This window comes from Anabrus simplex, chromosome 1 (assembly GCF_040414725.1).
Source record: "Anabrus simplex isolate iqAnaSimp1 chromosome 1, ASM4041472v1, whole genome shotgun sequence".
In the NCBI taxonomy this organism is placed as follows: domain Eukaryota; kingdom Metazoa; phylum Arthropoda; class Insecta; order Orthoptera; family Tettigoniidae; genus Anabrus; species Anabrus simplex.
Genome location: NC_090265.1, coordinates 1,317,650,912 through 1,317,673,401, shown reverse-complemented (window position 1 = coordinate 1,317,673,401; position 22,490 = coordinate 1,317,650,912).

The window sequence follows — 22,490 nt, the reverse complement described above, 5'->3', positions numbered from 1 at the left end:
TGCGATATTCCGATCATCTGTTTACGGCCCATTCTTCTTTGATGGAAACACGGTTAACGGTCAGCAGTATCTCGCTATGTTACAAAAATGTTTGTTTCCGAGACTGCACGAAGACAACTTCATTTTTCAACAAGTCACCAAGTGCTTGAATATCTGAATGCAACTCTACCGAACCGTTGGATTGGTCTTCAAGGAGCTGGCGACTTAGCATGTCTCAGCTGGGTTCCACGGTCACCGTATTTGATACCCTTTAACTTCTTCCTGTGGGGTTTCGTTAAAGACAACGTTTATGTACCACCACTCCCACAGTACCTGGAAGAGTTGAAGAACCGGATCCGTACTGCCATAACATCAGTGACGAAGGACATACTTGCCCGAGTATGGGAGGAATTTGAGAATCAATGTGATATTGCTCGTGTCGCTAATGGAGGACATACTGAACATATGTAATCTGAACTTGAGAGGTTCGTAAATGTGTGTGTAAAGTTTCACATTCGTATGTCTTACAGTTTAATTATTATATGCATTCGAAATACGTATATTCTTTTTGAAACATCCTGTACAATTCACAAACCAAATAAATAAATAAATAAATAAATAAATAAATAAATAAATATAAAAGTGGATGTTGGTATATTTGAGATTAATGGACTCAAAGGTGACGTGAACGCTACTGATCCACGAAATATCACTGTAATATTTGTCACAATGTGAAAGGTTATCATTGATTTACTCAAATAAAGTCTCAAATCCCAGGTAAATTAAGAAATAATGGAAATATTTAATTTTACACAATACATACTTTACTGCGTTACAAGTACATACAATTTCTTCTGCGTCGCACGGCTTCCGTGTTTTGTTTGTGTATACAACACTTTCGTGTGTCATGTCTTTGCTCACGGAAGTTCTTTGGTATCGTGTCACTTCAATTGTCTAGTAGTGCTCGAAAGTCTCTTCACGGTAGTGCTGCAAAGGAAGAAACGAAATATGCCATCATTTCCTGAATTATATCATGATATGCAGGAATTAATTGGTGATAAAAAGCTATGGCCTATGTACATAAGGAGAATTCTGTGGACTAGCGAGCTCAAATACAGAGGTAGATTACCTCTTACAGTGTTTTTTTTTGGAAATGGTTGTCCTATGGACTTTTTTATTGAATTTTTGAAAGGTTGCAGACGGAAATCTAACGTTCTAACTCCAAAGAAAGTCGCAAAATTCATAGGAATTTGGAAATGGTTGGAAAAGTGTGTGGGCGAAAAAAGAATGGAGATTTTGAAGAAACGAACATACTATGACATCTCGTTAGGGCGAGTTGTGGATTTGTGCCCTGATTCATGAAATGATTTATTGGTCCAGGGATCATGCTCTTTTCCTTTAATAAAGTAATATATCTATTGGTCCAGGGAACATGCTATTTTCCTTTCAACAAAGATAATTTTTGTAGTACTTACGATATTTCTGTGTAATGTGCAGCAACAAGTTGTTGAATGCGTCCTTCGTAGACTTTCCGTACAGCTCCATCCACATAAACTGTTCGATATGCTCTGGGAGCAGTTTGGAGTTCATTACTCCCATGCTTCTGCCATATTGTTTAAGTCGTGACCAGTAGCCTTCAACTTGATTGGTGCAGGCACCAGTGATAGGGTCGACGAAATTTCTGCTATGGTTGACTGTTTTATGAATAAATGATGAAACCCCCTCCCCCCAAAGTAGATAATTTAGAATAACCCCGCCAACGGTCAGTCCATAATTCAGTTCCGGGTAAAACATGTTCTAAAATTATGTCCGTTAATGTTTGTGAGTTCCTGTTGTCCACATAGATAATCATTCCCCTTTTCTTCTGAGTATCGTAAAGGCCGAAAATCCACTTTTGTTTAATTACTCTCCCAACGTTATATTTCCTTTTTGTAATTACACTTTCGTCGAGCTGAACGATAATACCTACCCCACCAAACTGAAATTTGTCTTTATCCTGAAGCAATTTCCACGAGCAAATGTCACGGAAATAACGATATTGCTGAACCACAGAATGCTTCGTTATATTCATAATATTCGCACTGGCTAACACGCGACATTTCGACGCCCACAACCACATCAACATAAATATTGAAGTAATTTCAAATTTGGAATCGCTAAAAAAGGTACCTTTCCTCAGGCTTCTGATTGTTCGGCACTTTTTGCATCTGAAACTGTATCCCAGAAATCCACTTTCTCTCTTTACTAAAACGCAATTCCCTCTACAGTTACTTTTGATACACCTGGGTTGCTTCGGCACGAGATTTAGGTCTTGTAATGTCCTTATTAAATGGTGATTTTCGTCCTCAAAAAAAGCGATAACATCCTTAATGTTGTTCACCTCCATTTTGCATTTTGAACTGTCCGCGCTAGACAAATGTACAAAGATAATGAGAATCCGCAGACATGGCACTTCCATTCATCGGTGCAAGCCCTGGACCTCAAGAAACAAACAAAAGACGGCGCGAGCAGCGATATGCAACATGATGGACTCCTGTTTACAGCTCGTAAGTACGTATTCATATTTCTTGCTAGTAACGACGGTATTTCTTAATCTACCTGGGATTTGAGACTTTATTTGAGTAAATCAATGATAACCTTTCACATTGTGACAAATATTACAGTGATATTTCGTGGATCAGTAGCGTTCACGTCACCGGACTCAAAAACTACTGGACAGATTTCGCTAAAAATTTCACAATTTGTTCATATTACCTCTGGGAGGGTTTATGAAGTGGTTTTAACGAAATCGGATGGGTCGTTTTTTATGATGAGTAATTTTATGTAATTTCATTTAATTGCAAAGCCGCACGAAGATTCGATCGACTTGATGGACAGATAGTCGCTAGGCGACAGCAGCTTACGCTATATCGTGATAGTTCGGTAATACATGCTGTATATAGGAGGCTGGGAATACGTCGCCATGTTTTATAAAGTACCTTCCTTGCTAGGAGGTTCATGACCGTACCTGATTTTTTTGGAAATAGCAATTTACATGCCGAGATCGAGTGTACTATCATGACATAGGACCTACTTTGATAGGTCTGCCCAGTTTGAAGAATGTGGCTGTGTATTAGATGTGAAACATAGTTTTAAAAGAGTGAAAAATATAGAATATCAAGAGTGAAATTACGCGACTTAACACCAACTCCTAAAGAAAAGCACCTAGGGATTCCCAACGTGCAAAGACGAGTCCACCGGGTGAGTCAGCCGCGCCTGACGTTTTATGCTGTTAGGCAACCCACCGAACGTCATTGGTGTCGTTATGCTCTATTCTCCTTTGCTGTATACCAAGCAACAATCGCCTTTAATCACTCACTGCACCATTACCTTTGCAAAAACATGTACGTATGCGGCAGCCATTTACACAATGCATCAAACTGTCATCTAGTTATGTAAAAGGAACGTGCCAATTATGAGCTTTCAGTAGGTTATGAAATGAACGCTAAAAGCCATGGCGTACTGATACAAAACGTGTGTGCATTTGCGAAGCGGAAGTAGTAGCCTACCTAGTAGGCTTTCTGGAAACCTACTCGCTGGAGTTGTCGTGGTCTCATAGGCTAAGTGCGGTGCTGTTAATACAGCTGCGTTTGGTAAGTGGGTTCGAATCCCCACTTGAGCCTGTAAATTGTATTCGCATTTTGTACTTCGAGAAACATCCACAGAGCCAATATATCCGAATGCCCTCACGTCGTGGGCTATTTATTTATTTATTTATTTATTTATTTATTTATTTATTTATTTATTTATTTATTTATTTATTTATTTATTCTCCTTAATCTGTTTACCATCCAGGGTCGGTTTTCGCTCGGACTCAGCGAGGGACCCCACCTCTACCGCCTCAAGGGCAGTGTCCTGGAGCGCCAAATTTTGGGTCGAGGAATACAACTGGGGAGGAAGACCAGTACCCCGCCCAGGCGGCCTCACCTGCTATACTGAACAGAGGCTTTGTGTAGGGACGGGAAGATAGGAAAGGACAGGCAAGGAAGAGGGAAGGAAGCGTCCGTGGCCTTAAGTTAGGTACCATCCCGGCATTTGCCTACAGAAGTGGGAAACCACGGAAAACCACTTCGAGGATGGCTAAGGTGGGAATCGAACTCACCTCTACTCAGCTGACCTCCTGAGGCTGAGTGGACCCGTTCCAACCCTCGTACCAATTTTAAAATTTCGTGGCAGAGCCGGTGAAGAAAAGAAAATGTCCAAAGTGACCGAGTTTAAGGACGTATGTGGGTATGTTGTAGCATACTTCTCAACCAAACATGGTGCACATATGACTTACTATGTGGAAGAAATTACTATGGGGCGGGTTGAATGATAAAAGTAAAAGGGATGAAATATGGAAATAATAGACAACGACAAATATTAATGTCCATAGTTTTCGGGGTCATTAAGGTGAATAATGGCACTTCGGATGTCGTTGAAGTCCGTGTTTAGCTCCCATCGGCATGGAGATTATAAGGGGTGGAAATTAGAATGTTCAAAATGACCGAAATTACGAAATTACATCATATCTATAGAACGTTATCACTCATTACTTTTTCTGAAAGGATCAAATACTTCCAAGCCAAATCGAGCTTCCACAAACATCCATATGTATGTTTCTTCCAGCATAGCCCTCCTTCAAAATTGGTACACATATGACTTATTATCTGAAAAAATACTGTTAGGGTAAACACCCCTAGCACTCCTGGGGTAAGGGGTGAAATATAAAATCAAACGAACATGACTGATATTAATATCGAATACATCGTTTACGAGGTCGCTGAGTTGAACTGTGACACTCTGGATGGTTACACCATACTTCAGCAGCAATAAATATGGATGTTGATAACGGATAAAAATGAATGTAAAAATCACCGAGATTATGGATGTATGTGAGTGTGTTCCAGAATAGCTCTCAACAAAACTTGGTAAGCATATGACATACCATCTGGAAAAAAAATATTATGGAGATGAAACATCCTAACCCTACTGGGGGTGGGGAATGGGAGGGGATGACATGTAAAAATAATAGAAAATAACCGGTATTAATGTCTAATCTATTGTTTATGTGTCGCTGTGACGAATTGAGACGTTCTGGATACCGCTTAAGTGCACGTTCAGCCTTCATTGAGACGGGGGGCTGAGAGAGGCTTAAAAGTCAACAGTCTGAAATGACCAAGATTAGTGCTGAATCTACTGCTTTTGGGGTCGCAAGGCCGATTGGCTACAGTCTCAGTAATAGTTGAAATCATGTACATCATATCTATAGCGCGCCGGGTAAATTCATATAGTTATCAGTCATTAATTTTTTGAAAGGATCAAATACTTTCCAGCCAAATCGAGCTTCCACAAGGGCAAAGTTTTACTAGAAAATGAAATAATCTAAAACTTGAAATCAAACACATCTACATAACTCCAAAACTACATAATAGATCATAAAATATCAATCAACATCTCAAGAAAGGTATTCTACTGTATATAAATTCACTTCACACATAACTAACTGGTAATACAAATCTTAATGGTAAACATTCAAAAACTACCCGGACAACGCCGGGTACTACAGCTAGTAAATAAATAAATAAATAAATAAATAAATAAATAAATAAATAAATATGAATTAATTGAAATCGCGTATGGATTTTAGTGCCGGGAGTGTCCGAGGACAAGTTCGGCTCACCAGATGCAGGCCTTTTGATTTGATTTCCGTAGACGACCTGCGCGTCATGATGAGGATGAAATGATGATGAAGACGACACATACACCCAGCCCCCATGTCAGCAAAATTAACCAATTGTGGTTAAAATTCCCGACCCCGCCGGGAATCAAATCCGGGCTCAAGGCCAAAGGCCAGCACGCTAACCATTTAGCCATGGAGCCGAACATAAATATGAATAATACCCTCCTATAGAACACCAGCAGTTCCAAAATCTACAAAACAAACCACATGTTCCTAATTCATTTAAAGAAACTGTTAATGAATGAAAGTCTGGGACATCTTCATTCGATACGATGAAGAGAATCATCGTATCATATGAAGGACGTGTTTCACTTGAAATCTTTGATACTACTTTTAATAATGGATAACAACAGATGATAATTAGTTTAAAACAGACAACTGTGTGGTTAACAGCCCTAAAATATATCGAAGAAAATATGACATCCCAGATCGAATATTTGGAGCCTAAGACAAAGTTTTACAGAAAAAGAGACACGTGGTGGATTTGTTATGAAGTCAGTGGAAACAGACATATTTTGAATTGTTAAGAATATTTTCAAGTGACGTCCTTCCTCTGAGAGTGTAGCTCACCGTCATGGTAACAATATACCCTGACCCTTAAAGATCCCGCAGAACTGAGCAATATCAAGAACTATGAAATTGCGTCTAATTCAATCTCCGGTGTTCTGCATATTTTTGTACGACTGTGAGACCTCGACCGTAGGTTAAAGACACGATTCGAATTGATGTCTTCGAGGTATAGCGCTGGCGGTGAATTCTACGAGAAACATAGAGGGGAGAGAGGAGCAAACCGCATTCATCATAGAAAAATTGAACATCACCAAACGTCTGTCTATCCGTATAAGTGGAAGCTACTTCCAGTTGCTTGGGCACATTTTGGGGAGGGAAGGGAATAATAAATAAAAAACTATTATACAAGGCAAAGTGTAAGAAGAACAGCAAGTATATGATTTGATCAAGTAAAGAACATCTCAGACGCACCTCTCCACGAAGAAGTGAAGGCCGATCTGGGTGGCGACGTCTCGTTAAAGATGCAGTATTAAAATAGCATGAAGTCACGATGTTCAGCAATAAGTAGTACAATAAGAGTGTTCCTCATGTTTCGCTTGATCTCCACTGCTTCTAATGGAGTACATAAACGACAAACCCCTTCAATTTCATGCCACGTACTGCTGTTATGTAAATGTCTTCATGTATCAGCGGCATGGAATAAATAATTGAAGTATTATGAACATTTTAAAGCGAGCCGTTCTCTCTAACACTCGGTGTCACTTTTCACAGCAATTTGGATGTTTTGAGTTAATATGATCCACGTCATATTTCTTTTCATGCAACACAACGCCAGAACGCCGTTTAATTCCGCAAATGCCGTCCGCCTTTAAATTCAGGTGTGGTATAGTGTTCCTTCTTTCATTCATAGCGCTGAGAAGCTATCACTGGGTGAAATAATATCCGTGTGATCCTCAAGTATGTCCTCTATATAGTTATTAACTCACACAGAGATATAGAGTGACTTTACTGAACTCGGCAGGTCCCTCTGTGTGAGTCTACAGTACTTCTTCCTCGCTGTCTACTACAGATGAATATGAAGCTGGACTGATTAAAAGTAACTGCTTAATTCATACACTTGGTGATTTATCTTTATAATGATTAATTAATCTAATTTGATAAAATTCATTCACAATCACACTCAAATATTTGGGGACTCGAACTATATCATAAATTCTATACCTAATAAATATAAATACAACGACATAATAAATTGCATCCATATACCGATATTTTACGGGGCCAAAAATTATACATTTGCATAGCTTGAAAGTTGCATTTCCTCAAGGAAAAGGTTGTCCAGGTTTCGGGATTAGCACTCGCATACATACGGAGTGTTTAAGGAAGAAAATAATACAGTTAAGAAAGTTGAAATTAATAGAAAATAGGATTGTGACTGAGACAGCGGGATGAGGACAAATGTGTAAATAAAATCAAATGCCCCTTAACAAATTATGCTGGCATGAGTTATGGATATAATAAAGCGGTAACAGAGGAGAAATTCAGGCGCAGAAATTCTTTGGTAAACAGATAAGATGACTAACGGTGTTATTACTTAAACTATTCGAGGATTGTTATAACTTCGAACTATATTCCGCCAATATCCCGCAGAATGGCCAATTGACGCCTCTCTTGCTTTCTACTCAAGGAACAACCACGAATTTACAGGAATTATGACGAAAATGGCAATACGTCACTTCCCTGCTGGCATGCAATCAGAGACGTTGCCATGGTAACCTGTAGGTTCGTTGTCGGTCTGTCGGTCACTCAATGCAGAGCATGATAACCGCAGAAAATAGTCATTTTCTCCGTCATTTGAAGAGTAAGGTAAATTTAGAACATAACAAAAGTTGTTTATAATGAAGAGGTGTTTCACATGCAGTTCACGGAGTTTACAGGAAATCAATAGTATAGAAGAAAATGGAGGAAAACCGTTGTAGTTTTCCTATAAACAACCCGTCTATTCAAAGATTTTAAAATGATATGCATATCAAAACGTTCGCCGGGATGAGTATACACAAAATATGACATTTGGTCGAGGTCTATCTACCTGTTTCGCTGTGATGGTGGAACAAACAAACAAACAGACACGAAAAATAAAAACCACCGATTCAGTCTTGACTTGAGTTAAAACGGATAAATATCTGAAACATTGTCAAAACAAACGAAATTACAGAGAGCGGACCCCCTACAACATTATTTATATAGATTGAAATGCATTGTAAAATTATTTCCAGCGCGATTACAAGCAGTAGGATGGAGATACTTCAGGTTACTATCGTTAAATGCAGCACGTCCCATGATTCCCACTACACGTGTGACATGTGGAAGCTCCTTGATGCATCTGATAAGTCAGGAGGAACGTAAACAGTTCCGCCTCCAGTTGTCCACAGAGAGTACAGCCGGAAGATTATGTGGTGAATGGTTCCTGCAGTACTTTCTAACCATAATTTTATTGTTGTATAGCGAAACAATGCCTAAATCGCACTTAGTGAAAAAGTGGATTCTTACAAATGGACACTTCACTACGGATAGTCCAGTAATTTTCTGTCAGGCATGCTCCAAAGAATTAAGTCTCCCGTAACTGACCTAAAACCTGCATTGCAATACCCTAGCTCGCTTACTGAAGAGTACTTAGGATTTGGATTCATTTCAGATTAAATGTGAGTAGAAATCCCATCTTGAGCACCATAAATCTGCAGCTGCTCACATGGCTAGCGTAGCGAGGAGAAATAAGTCCAGCAGCAACAGTATGCAAACGTTCATTTCTTCCACAGTTGGTAGGCCTGAAGATAACTTTAACTTTCGCCTATGTCAGGCGTTGGTGTCTGCAAACGTCCCATGGAACGTGCTAAGTAACCTGACCACGAAAATATTCTTGGGAGACATCAGTGGCCGCAGTATACCTAACGAATCCACTTTGAGGAAAATCATTTGCATCCTGTTTACCAGAAGACATTAGAGGAAATAAGAAAAGACAGTTGTGGTCGCGTCATTGTGAATGTGGTAGTAGGTAAGCTGGATCAAAATGAACCAAGTAACCCTCATCTAATTCTTTGTAAAGAAATAGAACAAAATAACAACAGCACAATAGCCTGCGCAGTGAGGGTTGCTTTGCGCATGTGTGACCAGCAGAGAATCAAGGTACTAAGTTCCTTTTGTTAGTGACAGACAGTGCTGCCTACATGTTGAACACAGGGCAGGTTATACCTGAGCATGCTACACGTTACATGCTTGGCCCACGGCCTGCACCACCTTGCGGAGGAGATTAGAAGCAACTTCAGTGATGTGAACAGCGTGGTTTCTTCAGTCAAGAAAGTCTTCTTAAAGCCCCAACAGTATTCAGTTGTTCAAAGAGAAACTACCGGCAACACCTCTTCCACCTGAGCCGATACTTACCCGCTGGGGAACTTGGCTGTCTGCTGCTATTTACTGTGCTGAGCACCTAGAAGGAATTAAAAGTGTCGTCAATGACTTGGATGAAACAGAAGCTTCCTGCATCGCCAAGGCCAAGAAATCGCTCGAATGCCCAGCCCTCGTCGCTTCCCTAGCATATATTAGGACACATTTTTGTTTTATACCAGAAGCTATTCTCCAGTTGGAAAGAGCAACCTTGCCACTCAGAGATTCCCTGGATATCATTGGCAATGTTTCCAGAAGAGAAATACCTCGGCCATTGGGAGTGGTATGTTCTTCGAAGCTGCAGAAGATTCTTCAACGCAATCCTAGTTTTGTGATATGAAAGTCATCAATTCAGTATTACAGGGAGAAGAGTATTCAGGAAATTTACCCCTACAACCTGCCGCATTAGCATCTATGTACTACGTTCCAATGACGTCATGTTCCCTTAAAAGAACTTTTTCGTTATATAAGAATGTGTTACGGGACAACAGGAAATCATTTACGCCGGACAATTTGGGTATGTATGTTTTTATTTACTGCAATGCCAAAAAATAACTGACAAAGAAAACAGTAAAGTGTGTTTTTATGAACATGAATATGGCAATGTAAACTTTTGTGAAATGAGTACATAAATAAATTTTACAGAACTACGAAATTATAAAATTATTGCTGCCTGTACTGATCCCCGAGGAAAAACCTAAAATAACCTATTTTAAGAATACAAGAAACCTAAAGTGAAGATTTATGCCACCTGAAAATCCGGGCCCTATTCATAACCTTACCACGGAAAACTTTTCGTATGTATAACTTCACACATCCAGTGTTTCTCTAACTTAGTTCTCATTTCTCCATCTGTCCCTGGTGAAAACGAACCTGAAGCCACTAAAAAATACCAATGGTATGCTACTGAAAAACAAGATCCCTAGATTTTATATCACCAGACTTGAAAATGACAGCCCAAGCTAAAAATAGAAACTTGAACCATAATACAGGAGGATTAACACCACTGCAAAGTGGGACCCACTTAGGGATGCTATAATAAGAACGGCTCAGGAGACGATCCCATTTAGATCTAAGAGGAACACCCATGCTGGTCCAGCGAATGCGATGAAGCCATTGAGGCCAGATGACTAGCATGGGTCAATGGAACCAACATAAGAACGAAGCCAACCTACAAGCCTCTTTGTTACACAAAGTAAGACCACGCCCAGTAGACGGCGCACTTCGCTCACCCTACCCTACATCTCTAGAGAGTAGACGTATCAGTGTGTCTCACCGACAGTGAATGCACTACGACCCTAGCTGACTATTTCTAAGGACTCCTAAATGTCGATAAACCTCCCAGTTAGAGAACCCACTAATCCTAATATCGGGCACATCCCTCCTCTCACATACGAGGAAGTCAAAGAGATCATAAAACTTATCAAGTTGCTTTACGTCGCTCCGACACTGATAGGTTTTATGGCGATGATGGTATGAGAAACTGTTAGGAGTGGGAAAAAAGCGGCATTTGCCTCGTGTGTAAAAAAGGGAAACCTCGTAAAACTCTATTCATGGCTGCCGACAGTGGGGTTCAAACCCACTATCTCCCGAATGCAAGCTGACAGCTACGTGACCCAAACCACGCGGCCACTCACTCGGTAGATCGTAAAACTTCCCAAGAACAATAAAGTCTCTAGGGAAGATGGGGTAGTAGCAGAAATGTTGAGGCAAGCCGAAGAACACACCGTCAGGCACATACACGAAGTGATCCAGTATATATGGGCTAGTGAGAGGCTCCCAGATGACTAGACATCAGCTGTTATCAACCTGATCCGCAAGAAAGGAAACAAAACACACTACAGAGGAATATCACTCCTTGCGGCCACATACAGTATAAATTATTTTCCAAAATCCTAGAACGGCATGTAACGTGGCAACTGGATAACGAGTTAGGAGAATACCAAGCAGGGTTCAAAGCGTCGATATCCTGTACTGAACAGATACAAAACCTGAAGACCATCCTCCAATATAGCAAAAATATGAGCCAGACAGTGAGTAGTTACCTTTGTCGACTTCCAGATGCCATACGACACCGTGGATAAAACAACTCTGTTTAAAACGCTAAGGGAACTAGGACTCAACGACAAAATCAATAGGTTGGTGCACCACAAAACACCACATCGAAAGTAAAGTTTAGAGGACAACTCCCGAAGAGCTTCACAGTCAAAACAGGGGTGAGACAAGGAAACAGATCTCATGCACATTATTTAACTGTGTCCTGGAGAAGATCATCAGAGAATGGACCAGATCCCTACCAATGAGCACCGGATTAAGAATCGGGATCAGAGCAATTAACCTTAGAATGATGTGAGTCAGTGATATCAAGCATATCAAGAAAGTACTGTGAAGTATCTTTGAGACTGGATTTCAGAAACGGTTGCTCTCGAATAGAGGATAAACAAACTTGACAAACTAAACAAACTAGACGTGGCATACCATGCCTGCAGAAAACTGTACGCCTCAAAATATCTATCGATGAGTGTCAAACTAAAATACACTGTAATGCAATAGTCAGACCTCCATGCAGCATAGTGCCTAACTAAGAAGACCCCCACTAAGAGCCCTCGAAGTGCAAGAAGGATAGTGGGACCGAGGATCCTATCGGAAGGAAATCGATGGTACAAACCAAACTGTGAACTCTACCGACACCAAGAAACCCTTACATATATTGTCAGAAGAGGACGGCTGGCTTTCTACGGACAACTGTATAGAATGGACTCCCACAGACTGCTCAATGGAATCTTTAAAATAGCCAGTAAGGGTAAAGCTACTGGATCCCTGTAGATCTAGCAGATAGAGAAGGGCCTCGCAGAACGTAATATTACTCATACCATAATAATTAACAGAAGTAACTACCGTTCAACTATCAAAACCAGGCCCTTCCTAACATCCCTTAAGAAACCCACCATGAGAAAGAAATTGTCCAAGGAACGCAAGATATAGTTCAACAAGAAAATAAACGATGACTTGCCCAACGGAAAAGCCCAAAGTACCAAACAGAAAGCAGCAACCAAACTCGCCATTAAGAAGAGCAGAAGTGGCAAACACTGACAACAACAACAACATCACAGCTAAAGCACAAGCACCATGGTCTTCAGGCTGTCCAAGCAAATAATAATAATAATAATAATAATAATAATAATAATAATAATAATAATAATAATAATAATAATAATATCAGATTATAAATGCAAATAAATCAGCATACTGCATCTCACTGAAAAGCAATGTACGTATGCTCTAAACATTTATGCATAATAATGGGAGTGTTGCAGTCAATGCATTTGATATTACAGTACCCTAATCGGCAAAACTCTTCGATACTGCAAAGAGTTACCTTATAGTGGTGAGGGTATCTTGCTAAGAGACTTTTCCAAGATCTGTCTCGGTATTTCATCACCAATGTTAAATATATATCTTACGTCTGTTACTCTGCTATCAGCGCCAGTTAAATTCCAGTTAACAGGAAGTGAGAAGACAGAAGGCCTTCAAACAAGACACCATTCGATCAATTTCTTTGAGTTTCCACTAAATATGCTCCAAAGAAGTTTCTTATATCCGACTATAAACACTGCGAATCGCCAGGCAGATTCTAAGGGGAGTTAGACTGTCATTCTACAGAGAAATTCCGCATATTTTTTAGCTATTTGCTTTACGTCGCACCGACACAGATAAATCTTATGGTGACGATGGTAGAGGAAAAGCATAGGAATGGGAAGGAAGGGACCGTGGCCTTAATTAAGGTACAGAACCAGCATTTGCCTGGTGTGAAAATAATCTACGGAAAACCATCTTCAGGGCTGCCGATAGTGGGGTTCGAACCCACTATCTCCCGATTACTGGATACTGGCCGCACTTAAGCGACTGCAGCTATCGAGCTCGGCAATTCCGGATTAAATGTATGTAATTTAAGAAACGCGTTCCAGGTCGAAAATGTTTTCAAACCTTCAGATAAAAAACGCCCGGTTTTTTCAGGCATTTTCAAAACCAGGTGACACAGATGGCTTTGGTTTCCAATAAGTTATATACCAAGCTTCGTTGTTAACGTTGATTGCACAGTCTGAAATATATGAAAGCCTAGAGTAAAGTGTTGGTTTTGAAATTCAGCGCTTCATTGCACAAGAAAACATAACACATTACCTTGATTTGTGGGTTTTCCCCATTATGTATAAGACGATATTATGTATCTGCTGCTGAATGGAGAATATACACAGATTCATAAAGGCTTTCTATCAAATAAAAGGAACTACTGAACCAGCATCGTCGCGAAGGTGTTGGCACTGACTGATTTCAACACTTAAGAATATAAAACAAATTATCTTCTGGGTCTGTAGGACGCAGCCGAATTAACTTTGCATATCTGAACGTTTTACTGCGAACTGCGCACAGCTTTTTAAGAGATTAGAAGTTGCTTCCCCGTAGACATGACAAATGGAAACAGTTCGTGTTTACACGGCCAGCGTCTTGATGAATACAGAAGAAAATGTTTCGGGGATTGTAGGCGTTAAGCGCAAGCATAAGCTGTTACGTTTCTCTCAAATATAGTGTTAGTTAACATAACCTATGCACATACCATTGTACGTTAAGGGTTCTCGACACACTGACAAATTATCTACTAACTTCACAGGAAATGACATAAATACGAAAATTCACTGCATCCTGTTCGTCGTTCGTTAATTTGGCACCCGTTGAATCTGTGACAGAACCCCGAATCTCTTCCGTTGTGTAACCTATAAAATTAAACTGCCGTTAATTTCAAATTTCGATCACTTCGTATGAAGGCAATGATTACACTTTTTATGTATGTTGGAAACTGTCCGATCAGCGCGTGTTAATTACTGCTAATGTGATGTCCGTTCCGAAGAGCTACAGTGACGCTCTGCTGTTACTGCTGTCTCCATCGGGATATTACAGCTTCCCGTACTTATTACATGAGACCGTCAAGTGCAAAATTCGCTTTATGCACGATAAGTGATTTTTTAGAAAACTGCAGGACTCCTACAAAGTAAACCACACAGATTTAAACATGGAATTATTGCCGTTTTTTTCATGTAAGTGATAGTGTCACACGTCCATAATGTCAGAAATCTTACTCAAGTAAATTGGCGGCAAATCAACATTTAATTTTGCATGTTACATCTGTACATAATACAATATTTGGTGAGATCATCATATGTTTTGGTCATAAATTCAAGTAATTATCATATCAACTGTTATTTTTCTTTCAGAAAGTTAATAGACATATTTCCACTGTTTCGTAATAATTTTGCATTACTTTTGCACAAATACAAGAATTCTTCCAGTTACCTATATTCGAATTTTCATCCCCATATCTTAATTTCAACTTAATCTTAATTTCCATTGCCATTTTCTGCAATGTTAAAGGAAAGTACCTTTTTGTAAAAGTAGGATCATTGGAACATTTAGGGATTTCACCATCACACGACTGTACCTTACGCCATCCTATATAGAGGTAGATTATTGTATATGCGCGCGTAAAGGCCGCGTTCCTGTAATAGTCACACTGTATTTTCAAGAAGGTAAATACGATAAAAGAATTCTTGTAATTTTAAATGTATCGAAGTTGCGAATTCGGAAGCCGAGACCAAGGAACGTAACGGTACCGTACTTACCAAAAGAGTTAAATGGTAGTTTACCATCCTCTCTCCATTACTACTTGAGTTATGGTTAACTGGAACAAAAGTCACGTAACAACGAGTTATGGCTCAAAGTTTACATTACAAGAAAATTAAAATAGGGAAGGAAATTCAATATCGATGAACAAAACGTACGAAGATGAATTCAAGTGAAGGACGTCCTTAAAGGAGCTCCTGAAAACCGAAAGAATCCAATCTCCTGGAATATATACATAAAATACGAGTATATGTATTTTCATTATCTGTAGAAATGTTACAGTTCGAAGGCTTAAGGTAGCAGAAAGCATCGAGATTCCTTGTAGTGAATTTAAAAGAAGTTAAGGTAAGGTAAGAAATGTTATGGCAGGATATGGTTTCGTAATTTGGAGACGAACAGCGTGCAAGGAGAAACTGCTCGCATTTCAGAGATAGCTCCTAGAGTTACCGAGGACACACTAGCACGGTATGTGGGCAGTTGGTAATGGTGATGAAACTTCCGTTTCCTTTCACTTGCCAGATGAAGCTACAGTGCAAAAGACAGGCAGTAAGATGTTGCCAGTCTGAACTGCGAGAGCAGAAAAGGAGAGTGTTCCATAATGCTCTATTTAACAGCTGATGGGTACAAACTACCACCATATGAAAATTTCAAACAAAACGCAACGCCAAAGGAAACTCTGCTTCCAGAAATATTTGAGTGGAAGTAAAAGTTGGATGTCGGGGGTTTGAACGTAGATTGGTTGAACTCTGCGTGATTTTGGCACCAGTTTCCGAGTAATTTTGACCGAAAATGTGAAGTGTTTGTTGGTTGCTCATCTGCAACGTTTCTATCACGATTGGATATGCAACTCGACGGAAATTACACCTGTTGGATGACTAAAGAAACCTTCGCTGTTGCAAACATCTGAGTGTTTTACTACTTCAGCTGTCACGTACGTTGTTATCACCCTGGACGGAAACAACACTGAAAGGTGTCAAGTATCTAGGCTGCTGGCTAACATAAAAATGGGTTTCATATGTAGAAATAAAAATCAGATTCTACATTGCAAGAAGTGTGTTTCTGAAACACGAACATCTAGTGTGCTACCGTGACCTCCAATTCGAAACTCGTTTGCGTGACGTGAAATGTTGTGTGCTACCGGTGCTGCTTCACGGTGACGGAGAGTGGGCACTAAAACCTTCATCAGTAAAACGATTGCAGGCCTTCGAAATGTAAATGTATCGGAGAATGTCCAAGATCCCATGGGAAGACCATATCATTAACGAGGAGGTCCTCCGTCGTGCTGGGATATCATGTGAAAACGCACGAAAGCAGCCTATTTCGGTTACATTTTCGACATGGCAAAAAAATCTGATACAAATGATTGCAGAAGGCAACATAGAAGGAAAACAAGGACGTAGGTGAAGAAGATTACCTCACCGCAAAACCTCCAGAATACGACAACTCTCATATGGGAAAAGTATTTCATGATTGTTGCCAACATTCTGTGAGGAGACGGCAATTGCATTATAGAAGAGGTTAACAATACATCCCTCCCCTCAACCCCAAGCCTTTAGAAGCAACTAAATGTTGCATAACACCTGTGTAACGGAGCGCCTGACTGGGGAAATTTTGCTATTTTTAATGATAATGTAACACTCTTCAAAAGGTGTATTGCATCACCTTAGACCTAAGAGTTCTTGACGCTTAAAAACCGAGAGTCATGTAGAGGTACTATATTAGCGTTACTTATTACCCCCATAAAAGATAAAAGCATATCCTCTACAACAACACAGTTTTGCTTTCTCAATTTGAGTTAATACAGCACACAGAAGTAAGTACCTTTTAACACCTGGTAAAACTTCTCCTTGTATTGATGTATGCCTGAATTCTTCTTGTTATACTGTCCATCCAAATTGTTCCACTCCTCAATGGTAATTCGGCGTAGACATGTTTGTTGAGTAAAGACAGCTTTCGGTAATTTATCCCGGGCATGTTCGATAGGGTTCATGTTATAAACGAGAACCGCACGGTGGATGCGCGCATTACCGTCCATTAATACAACTTCTCTTGCAAAAGGCTGAGCCATGACATTTCTCTGCATGACTAGGAGTGATGTACGGTGGCCCCACATAATTTCACCCCAAAACATCAGGGAACCACCACCTTGCTGTACGTGCTGGACAGTCTGACTCAGACGTGACGCCTGATCATAAATTGCATCCAAACATCTTCCCGACGATTGTTCGGAACAAGGCTTATGCGACATTCATCAGTGAAAAGGCTTTCCTGCGAATTCTGAGGAGACCATTCAGCATAATATTCGGCCCATCTGCCCTATTATGTCTAATTGAGAGTTGGGCCTTGTCACGGGCGTCAAGAATGAATTTGTGGCTCATGCAACCTGTTCTTCCAGGTTTGAATCGAAACACGGTGACCTGTGACTGCCCGAAGAACGTTATTCAAATTGCATGGCTTCTCCAAGCTAAAATTCTAAGTTAACGGTCATCAACTGGAGTGGTAGCCCTTGGACGACCTGTGTGAGAAAGGAGATCAACACTGTCTCCCAGATGGGCTTGGTGGGTTGGCGTACAAACAACTAAGAGTCGTCTTTCCGATGTGCATAGGAAATGGCACACAGGGGTGAGGCAAAAGTTATTTTGATGTATTTGTTTAACGTCACTTCAATAATTGTTATTGGTTTTAAGAGACGACAGGGCGACAGAATTTTATCCCACAGGAATAATTTGACGGGCGGTAAACCAACGCTATAAAGTTGCCGTAAACTACCTGCAAACGCTCTCAGCTGGTACTCTAGGAACACAGGCAAAACGATTGACCGACTGTGCCTCTGAGTTCGACTATCATCTCTCTGGCGTCGCTAATATATATATTTTAGGCAGCAATATTATTATAGTGCATTTCAGATAATTTTACGTTCGGAACGATATTATCTTCCGTACTAGTGCGGAAAATGTCATGTTTTACATATCTTGTTTAAAACTGAAAATATTCAAATTGTCTTAATTCATTATAGGTATTTACAACACAATTGGTATGAAGGTAGACAGCGTAGCTTTTGAAGCAATTTCTATATCGCAATTTTGGGATCCATTCATTTTTCAACAGATCTTGATTATTTTCTCTTACTAAAAGCTTAAGTTACGTGTTTAACAGTAATTATGTCGAACACAATAATCTACTCTAAATAAGTCCACAACACGCAGTTTCCATTAGATACTTCAGTGCTGTAATGACATTTATAACGAGGTTGTAAAGAAAGGTAACAGATATCTTCACATGGTTATGAGAGCATTCAGTGGTTGTAATACGAGTAAAGGCGAGAGCGTAAGCCCCTAATTACAGTACACACCGGGATAACTTGTTACGATAACTCAAAAAGATACAAAAGAATGCAGCATGAATTTTCTGTTTGATTTCCGATAAAAGAGTAAGTAGTATTGCGAAATTGTTTCAAACTTTGGGCTGGGAAGACTTATGAGTAAGGAGACGAGCTGCTCGACTGAGCGGGATATTCCAAGTTACCAGTGTAGAGATTGCGTGGAATAATATTAGCACACGAACAAGCATGAGTGGACCTTAAAAATAGGTACGAAAGATGAAGATAAAAGTTGGAATTCAAGAGGACAAATTTGGGCAAATATTCATTTTAGGAAAAAGAATTAGGGAAGCGTACAGATCATGAAGGAAACAATCCCTAATAGATCAGTGGTAGAGTGTCGCCCTCCAGATCACTTCAAACCTAGCAGAGGTAGTCGGATTTTTGGAGGGCGGTAGAAAGTCCATTTGGCAATCCATGGTGTACGATGTAAAAGGTCTTTGGTGACAAATGTCGCGTTTATCCAACAAAATTCATCACAAATATCAGAGGACCGGTTTCTCTTTCAACTGGTAAAATAAAACGGAACATCGAAACTGATATCCAGGCACCCAAAATGGTGTCAGAGTGGCACCAGAGACCATGTTATTAAGTGTTTACAAGACATGATTGCGTTTACGGTAACTATGTTTCCATCAGTAATCTCTCTTCTCGCAGTAAATATAAAGATGGTAACCAGTAGCTAACTTAACCCCCAGCCCCCTCCAACTGCTAGAGTTGACTTGTTAGAGAGTATCCACTGACTAAAGAAGCGCATAAACTGTAATCTGTAGAAAAAAGGAATAATGGAGATGGCATTAGAAGACAGCTTCTCATAATTCGGCTGATATTGTATGACGAAAAATCTGAAAATGTGTGCACCATTGGAACTTGAAACTAAATACTCTGCTCTCCGACGTATTCAGAGTATTCAGTTTCGAGTTCCGAGAGCGGCGATATTTAGAGCTCATTTGTCTGGAATTCTGGAATTATTTGAGCCTCCATTTCTTTCGATGGAAATGCATTATTAGGGCTAGAATTACAGTACAGTAAAATACAAGGAAATCCTTGATTAGAGTTTAATTTTGCTCTTCAAAACTATGGAAAGTGTTGTATAAAATTATTAACTGCTACATACTATTTGTTATCACTCCTGAAATAAAAAGAGAGTGTAAAGAAAACTTTCCCCAAGCTACTGCGTAGTTTTTAAAAGACAGAGAAACGAAATAGTGCAAGCAAGTCAGACATATGAGAATGTAGTGGTTTCTACCAAGATGGCTGACATCAATCACAGAATTCCGTTCGTCAAATATCCGATAACGCAGATTGAGGCTAATTAGTCTATTTTATGCTATTGTCAACGGTTACACGCGAATGCAAGTTCTTGTGAATTCCGTACAATAAAGTGAATTTCGGTAATATGTAAGAGATTTAATCATGCTCCGGTTTAATTAATCTTGACAAGTGCGTCATTGTGAAAATTTGGGGTCGAGAGCACGCCCAAATGTTGAGTGATGCAGTTAGTGTTCACTCGTGGAGTGAAACAACGCCACTCAAGCGCACGACTTTTCGGTTGATCGCCGCGAACGAATTTGAAAATAGTGTCGATTGTAATGTTAGTGCCTATGTTCTGAACGTGGAATATGGCCAAGTGAAGTCATCAAACTTTGGATATGGCGAAAAGAACTTTGAGAAGTCCCTCCCTATAACGCGTAGGAAATAGTCCGGGCACAGCTTCAAAATTTATGGGAACGCTGGACCATCAGTCAGTTTTTCGCCAGCATTCGGTTCTTCGCGAGGAGTCAGTTTTTGAAGTCCTCAGCCTTGTGAAAGTCCGTCTTTGGGGAAGTCGTCAGCTGTGAGTTTGCATTTTGTTTCACCAACAGACAATATCATGGTATTTGTCGATGACTCTTCACCACGTAGTAGGTGGGAAATACAACAGTTCTGTTAACTCTGTGTGCGGATTCAAAGTACGATAAATGATAATAAACATTAGATACTTAGGTATTTTATCCTTAAATACATTCCATTCTTCCCGGGATTGGAGAGCAACAATGTTGCTGTGTATAACAGAATGCGGAAATGTGTTTATGAGCAATTAACTGTCGGAAGAATAGTGGCAGTCTAGAGGCAGGTATTCCATTTATCGAATGAATGCAGTACGAATGAAGCCCTTAGTGTAATGTAACCAATTTGAGAACAGGGCGAGCAACCGAGACAGGCCGTATACGGAGAACACTGGAGACTCCATCATCACGGGAGTAAAGACACGGTGACCCATAGCCCTCGGCCAGGAACAATTTGCAAGGACAAGTAACTGACCAGCTGAGACAACAGATGACCACTGCGCTCCGATGTTTTCTTTCTTGTCAGGCCATTTGAAACGGATGAGCGCAATTTAGGGAGTGTTTTCCTTTCTGTGCCTAGTGATAAGCGAAGTTCATTTAAGCAGCGCTAGATCAGTAATTTATCGTGTCGTTCATCAGTATTATTTACGAGTTCCATAGTTTTGATGAAGATGCAGCCCTTACGATATATTTGCCGCTTTGTCTTGGACCTCATCGCTTGTGAATGGAGTAAACTTCCATACAAAAGGCACCAGACAGGCAACATGAAAGGCAGCTTACAGCACTTATGACCTTCACAATGTAAGTAGAACATTTGAAATTTCTTTTTTATTTTCCATGTCACTAACATACATAAATCGCCTAGCTGTCCTCCGATGATTAGTGGTTTTTATAATAAGCATTCTGGTTATGGAGGAACATCTAAAATCCATAGATTCCACGCCTGTGGTGGTTTTCTTTGTCTGTTACGCTAGTCCCCACATTTTGAGTAACAGTTAATTGCTGATGCCTTGTATTACATTCTTGTCAGGTAGTAATTAGTGCGCGATCGTCAGTCATGTTTAAAATTCAACGTTGTTCATTGTGGGATTAATAATAATTGTACCGGGCGGTACACCTCCACACCGTTTATTTAAAAGTTGCGCCAGTTGAAACTCCTCTTCTGGAGGAAGTCTGAACTTTATCTACGGTCTTAATTTCCAAATTTCTCAGAAGATGTCACTACCTGGAAATTTTTGAGTTTGTGAACTGTGTCATTTTCGACGTACTTTTGTCTTGCTTGTATTAAGAAGTGTGAACTTTCTCTTCTAGAGGACACTACTGAAGATCAACAATAGTGCACCCTAGTGCGGAGTCAAAGAACTATTTTGTTGGAGAAAATTTAATTTCAGGAGTTTGTTCTTTGTTAAATTTCTTTCTGTCATTGTTTAAGTTGGCAATATTTACCCCTTTCTTCCCCTTGTTTTGAATGTATCCAATCACGAATTTTTTCAATTAATTTCTGACCAATCTGGTGTATCTTTCCCCAACTTGAATCTGTTGCGGGGTCCTACCCAATAAAATCTTTGTGGGAGGGTGTTTTCTTTCCCCTAACGCCTAGAACTTTCTGCGAGAGTATTTAAACTGCTGATTTTAGGGTCTCCGGGCCACTTCTGTTCCATCTTTCAGTGTATTAAGTACATAGCAGGAGGCGGGAAGCGCCTCTTTCCTCGGCAGCGGTCAACAATAAGGTAATGGCCGATTAATAAATTTTTTTTCTTTGCCAGCTCAGCAGTTTAACTTTCGGGGCAGGTTCTAAGCGTTCCCCTATGTAACCTTTTCCTAAAATGTAACTTCTCTTTTCTTCTATTCTCTTGTAAAGCGACATACTGGGGTAGAGAGTGTTAACCCTCTCGAGCTCCCACTCACATTGTTT